Genomic DNA, 6,068 nt, shown 5'->3' with positions numbered 1-6,068 from the left:
GAGAATGGAGGAGAAGGGATTGCGGCGTGGCCATCCCCCCCGGGGGGGGGGTAATTTCTCACTTTCTGTCTGTCTGTCTCTCTCTGTCTGGTGAATGCACGTGCCCTATAGCAAAAACCTCTCAAAAAAAAAAAAAAAGATTTAATTTTATTTATTCATTCACTTATTTTAATTTGACCAAAGAGAAAAAGTGAGAAAGCAAGCCACCAGGTCCAGGACATCCATGTGGGAGTGTCCAGAGCCTTAACCACCACGCCACCTGCTGGCCTCTCTCCCTCCTTTCAAAAAGGATTACGAGATTTACCCAGACTTTGCCCCGGTTGGTAAAATGGAACAGGAAAAGGGTAGGGATTATTACTGCAATTTAACAGTGAGGCAAATGGCCCATAGAAATTTGGATCAGCTTGGGACTAGCAGTTAGTGTAATGGCTATGTCGCTGGACTCCCATGTAGTTGACCGCGGTTCGCGTCCTGGAGCCGGTGGCTTAAAACTCACGCCGGGCGCATGTGTGTGCGTGCCCAAGATCCCGAGAGGAGAATGGAGGAGAAGGGATTGTGGTGTGGCCATCCCCCTGGGGGGTGATTTCTCGCTTTCCGTCTCTCTGTCTCTCTCTCTCTTTCTGGTGAGCGCATGCGCTCTATAGCTAAAACCTCTCAAGGAAAAAAAAAAAAAAAGAAATTGGGATTGGTCCTTGAAAACTCAGGGCTTTCCAACTGGGCAAGTCATGGAAGCAAATACTGGCCAGGAGCTTCTGCAGATCACATGGGCCCGGGGAAATTAGATCCTTGATTCAGTGAAAACCAGGCAGTAAGTCTCATGAGAAGTGTAATATATTTTCCTACTGTCTTTCCTTCCTTTTTTTTAAGATTTATTTTATTTAACTTTGTGTTTATTTTTATTTTTATTTTTTTGGAGAGGTTTTTGCTATAGGGCGCGTGTGCTAACCTCAGTTGACTACGTGGGAGTCCAGCGACATAGCCATTATGCTAACTGCTGGTTCCCTATTTTTATTTTTTTATTTTTTATTTATTTTATTTTTATTATTTTTATTATTTTAAAGTTTATTTATTTTAATTTTACCAGAAAGAGACAATGTGTGTGTGTGCGCGTGTGTGTGTGTGAAAGAGAGAGAGAGAGAAAGAGAGAGAGAGAAAGTGAAAAAGCAAGCCGCCAGGTCTGGGAGTCAAACTGTGATCAGCCATGTGGGAGTCCAGCGCCCGTAACCTCCACGCCACCTGCTGACCCCCTTACGGTCTTTCTTTAAAAAAATTGTATAGACTATTTTCAGAAGAGTTTCAGATGTATAGGAACATTGAATATATAGTCCGGCGTTCCCATGGTGCATTTGTTATCATTAATGAACGAATATTGATACATTGTTATTAATTCAAGTCCATAGTCTACATTAGGAGTCACTTTTTGTAGTGTACGCTCCATGAATTTCATTATTATCTTTTCTTTTTGGTTTCTGTCATAGAGCATATGCACTCACCAGAGAGAGACAGGGAGAGTGAATGTAAGAAATCACTCCCCAGGGGGTGGCCAGGCCACAATCACTCCTCCTCCATTTTCCTCCTGGGCATACACACACATCGGCTTGGTGTGCTTTTCAATCTGCCAGGTCCAGGACTAGAATCTTGGTTGGCCACGTGGGAGTCCAGCACCTTAACCACCACGCCACCTGCTGACCCCCTTCTTCTTTTTTAATTTCCAGAAGGTGTGTGATTTTTTTCCAGAAAGAGACAGAGCTAGAGAGAAAACACCCCACAAGTCAGGTATGCTTATGCCATCCTCTCTGTCGGATTCTGGGCACACAGCCACATACACCCAGCATGCCCGTCCAAGCCACGAGGCCTGCGACTGAAACCCAGGTCAGCCCTGTAGGGTCCCGCTCCCTTAACCACTAAGCTATGAGGCAGCCATGAGTCTTTCTGTAGACTCTAAACGTTTTAAGGAAGGGCCAGCAGGTGGCGGAGTGGCTAAGGGGCTGGACTCACATGTAGCTGGCTGCATTTGCGGTCTCTAACCTGCTGGCTTGCTTCTTCACTTTCTCTCTTGCTCTCTCTTTCTGTCTTTCCCTCTGGTGAGTGCATGTGCCCTATAGCAATTTTTAAAAAAAACATAATAAATAAAATTAAATATTTATTTAAAGACTTTTTTTTGGATGAAGCCCAACTTTTCATTTTTCATGGATTATGTTCCTCTTGGTATTATTGTCTTTAAAAAGTGACTGCCGATCAAAGGCCTGCTGGGTTTCTCATACGTTATCTTGTGGCCGTTTTCTAATTTTGCCTTTTTAAATTTTTCCTACAAGGCAAATAATGCTCACCAGAGACACGCAGAGGGTGGGAAATCTCACCTAACCTCCACGCTGCCTGCTGGCTGTGTAATTTTGCCTTTTACATTTAACCTATGATCTATTTGGAGTTAATTTTTTTGAAAGCGTTAAGATCTATATTTGGACTCTTTTTTTTGACCTCTGGTCAATGGTGGTAGACTATATTGTGTGGGTTCCTACTGGTTTTTTGTTTATTTATTATTATTATTATTTTTTAGAGATTTTTGTTATAGGGCATGTGCGCTTGCTGGAGAGACAGAGAGAGAGACAGAGGGACAGAAAGTGAGAAATCCCTGGGGGGAGAGGGGGATGGCCACGGTACAATCTCCATTCTCCTCCATTCTCCTCTCGGGATTTTGGGCATGCATGCACATGTGCCTGGTGTGAGTTTTAAGCCACCGAGTCCAGGACTGGAAGGGCAGTTGATTGACTCCACGAGAGAGTCCAGCGATTTAATCGTTATGCCATCTGCTGGTCACATTTTAAACTTTGTTTTACGAGTCTATTTTTAAAATTTAATTTATTATTGTTAGTATCTTAACATTTGCTATAGGGCATGTGCACTCACCAGACACACACACACACACACACACACACACACACACACAGAGTGAAAAAGCAAGCTGCCAGGTCTGGGACTTGAACAGGAGATCAGCCATGTGGGAGTCCAGTGCCTTAACTACCTCCACCCCCCCCCCCCCCCCCCCGGGGGGGATTAGTTTTTCCTTACATTTTGGGGTAGTAGTAATGGGATTACTGATGGCATTTGTTGCAAGCAGTTTCTTTTCTTTTTTTTTGGAGAGGCTTTTGCCATAGGGCACATGTGCTCCCCAGACAGACCGAGACAGAGAAAGCGAGAAATCACCCCCCAGGGGGGATGGCCACGCCACAATCCCTTCTCCTCCATTCTCCTCTCAGGATCTTGGGCATGCACGCACACGTGTCCGGCATGAGTTTTAAGCCACTGGGTGCGGGACACGAACCGCGGTCGCGGTCGCCAACATGGGAGTCCAGCAACATAGCCATTACGCTAACTGCTGGTCCCTGCAAGCAGTTTCTTGTATTCCCCCTAGTCAGTAAGTGAAAATGATTGTTTGCGTCGTATTTACATACACATACAAATACACACACACAGTTAGGTAGCTGTGGAAACCCTTGCAGCTTACCCCTCCCTCCACAATACCTTTATCTCTGCACAATTTCCTTCCTCATTTACACTCTTTACTTGTCTTGTCTACCTTACAGGACTGCACACTTGAAAAATCGCCAGGATGAAAGAAAAGAGTCTAATTTGCCACCTACCTACCACCCAGCTAGCATCGCAGGAGGATTTCTGGCGACTTAATGAAAAACACGGGGAGGGGTGGTGGTGGTGGCGTGTCTTTCTGTGTTAGGCTCACAGTGCCGTGTGTGTGTGTGTGTGTGTGTGTGTGTGTGTGTGTGTGTGTATCCATTTGCTTGCTAATATGAAGTCACAAGGAATTATCTTGACTCTTTCCCAGCCATTAGATCTTTGAGCCTAGTGGGCTATTATCAAACAGGCAAGATGGATTCCGAGCTCACTTTGCATTATTTCCTACCGGAAACCTCCACACCGGGCCCCAGTTTGAAAGTGACGATTTCCACCATTTTCCTATCATCTAGGTGACTGGCATCTACAAAGTCATGGAAACCACACAGAGTCCTTTTAACCGAGTTCAGCTTGAAATTTCCAAGCCGCGAGGGCTAAGCGGGGCCGGCCGGCGACGGGGGAGGGGTGCGGGGTGCGGGGCCGGCCGGCGACGGTGGAGGGGTGCGGGGTGGGGGGTGGGGGAGGTGTCGGTTCTGCTGCGCGGCTACTCGGAAGTGTGCGGTAGCCGAGGGCCGCGTCCCCGTAAAGCCGAGAGCTGTAATGATGTCAACTTGTTATTTACTTTCCAAATCTGAATGACTGAGCAAGGCGAAAGGAGAATCAATCAACCACAATGTGACCCTACAGGCGGAAAAAACGCAGCGCTCCCACCAGCAGGCGGTGGGGGAAGGGAAGCACGTGTAAGCCGGGCTGGGTTGCATCATGAGCTCGCTCGGGTTTTCTATTGCACCCTTCGTTTTTCGATTGCATGTAATACTTCAGCATCAGTCTGCACAAGCCCAGGGAGCCCGGAGCAACGAAGGGCAGGCTCAAGGGAAGGCCCCACCAAGTCCTTTTGGGGGGGCCTTGAATGGCAACTGATACATAATAAGACACAATCTATTCTGCTGATTCACAATTATGGAGACTGTGTAAGTGTGTATCTTTTATTGATGTGCTCTAATGATGGTGTGGCAACAGTCGTTTTACATCATTGACGTTATTTACAGCAATATATTTTGCAGGGTAATTTTTGGGTCCGCCTTTTTGATGGAGGACCGGCCCCTTAAAAACTCACCTCGGGTCTCCCCTCCCCCCAGCAACCAGAACAACAAATGGTCTAGTGTTGAGGAAGGAGCAAGCGAGGTTAGAGTTTAAACTGCTGAGTGTACTGGGCTCTCGCACCCGGCTCATTATATACCAAAAGGAGGGGCCAACCTTATTTTAAAAATATTCAACAGGGCAGACACCAAAGGTGCTGGGGAAGGGGGGAGCGGATATTTGTTTAATTGAATTAAGGCCGCGAGTCGGGGGTGGGGGGAGAAGTCGCCAACGTGGAGGGGAGGAAGGAGCGCCGGGACTCGGGTGTCCCAAGGCTGGGCCGTATAAGCCATTGCAACATAAAACACTTGGCAAATGGCAGAGGTCCGGAGCCTGGGGGTAGGGGGTGCAGGGTGGAGGGTGGAGGGTGTGGGGCGAGGAGGTCCGAGGGCCTGTGTGCGCCCAACTTTCCCTTCCCCAGCCTCCATACCCGAGCTCCTGGCGTCCACCCATGTGCGTGTTTCTCCCAAGCATTTCTGGCCCTTCCCGGGAAGTCTTTTTTGCAAAGGTCGAGCCCCCACTTTCTGGGGTCGGGGGGTACCCTGGAAGCCGCCGGTTTTGAGGGAGCTGCACCCTCGGGCAGGTTGCTGGGGGGCTCTGCTAGGGTTGCTGGGCGGCTTCTTTTTGGAGGTGGGGGAGGGTAACATGAGCTGTGGCCTGCTTCCCCTCCCCCACTGAAGCCGCGGGGGGTGGCCGCGGCGGGGGATGGGGTGAGGATTTTCGTCCCCACCTGGCTGTCGTGGAAAGACCGGATTTGGGATTGGGTAGGGGGTAGGCCCGGGCTCCTCGGATTCTCCCTGGAGGCCACGGGGAAGGGACCGGGGCTTGGAGCTCCGAGGGCGAGGCCTGGCTTCCCCTCACCCACTGGAGGCCTGAGGGTGGAGGGGAGGCCTGGGGGTGAGGGACTGTGTCCGGACGCGGGGCCCCCCCACCGTGGGGGAGGTGCCGGCCCGAGCGTATGTTCCTGGTCCTCAGACTATTGTCCAGGGAGAGGTATCACTTAGTTCCACATAGAGAGGGATACTGTCTAACCCTACCTGCCTACAGTGTACTCCTAACTCTGCATGGTATAGGAGGTACCAGGGTCTTCTTGACTAGATGACATCCCTTCTTCATCTCAGAATGCTTAATCAAGAGTCAATTTGTCCATCCTCCGCCTTCAAGTAATATGAAAGATGGATGGAAAGACCTTACAGTGGCTACTATGAGTCTTTTTTTGCACAGTAGATAAGTGTGATGACATCAGATTAAGAAGTTTCTGTGAGACCCATTAAAACAAAGTTTAATGAGAAAAAAAA

The 6,068-nt window shown here is 48.7% G+C and overlaps 1 protein-coding gene across 1 annotated transcript in view; it reads left to right on the top strand.

The window, feature by feature from the left end:
- The first annotated feature begins 4,422 nt into the window (after positions 1 to 4,422).
- TBL1X (transducin beta like 1 X-linked) overlaps positions 4,423 to 6,068 on the top strand; it is a 272,758-nt gene continuing 271,112 nt past the window's right edge. The window contains 1 exon segment of the mRNA XM_014587573.2: positions 4,423 to 4,601. The gene's annotated coding sequence lies outside the window, so the exon portion shown is untranslated.

Source organism: Tupaia chinensis, unplaced genomic scaffold (genome assembly GCF_000334495.1).
Source record: "Tupaia chinensis unplaced genomic scaffold, TupChi_1.0 Scaffold000222_1, whole genome shotgun sequence".
NCBI lineage: Eukaryota > Metazoa > Chordata > Mammalia > Scandentia > Tupaiidae > Tupaia > Tupaia belangeri.
The sequence above is the reverse complement of the archived record's forward strand: the minus strand, read 5'-3'. Positions and strand labels throughout refer to the sequence as shown.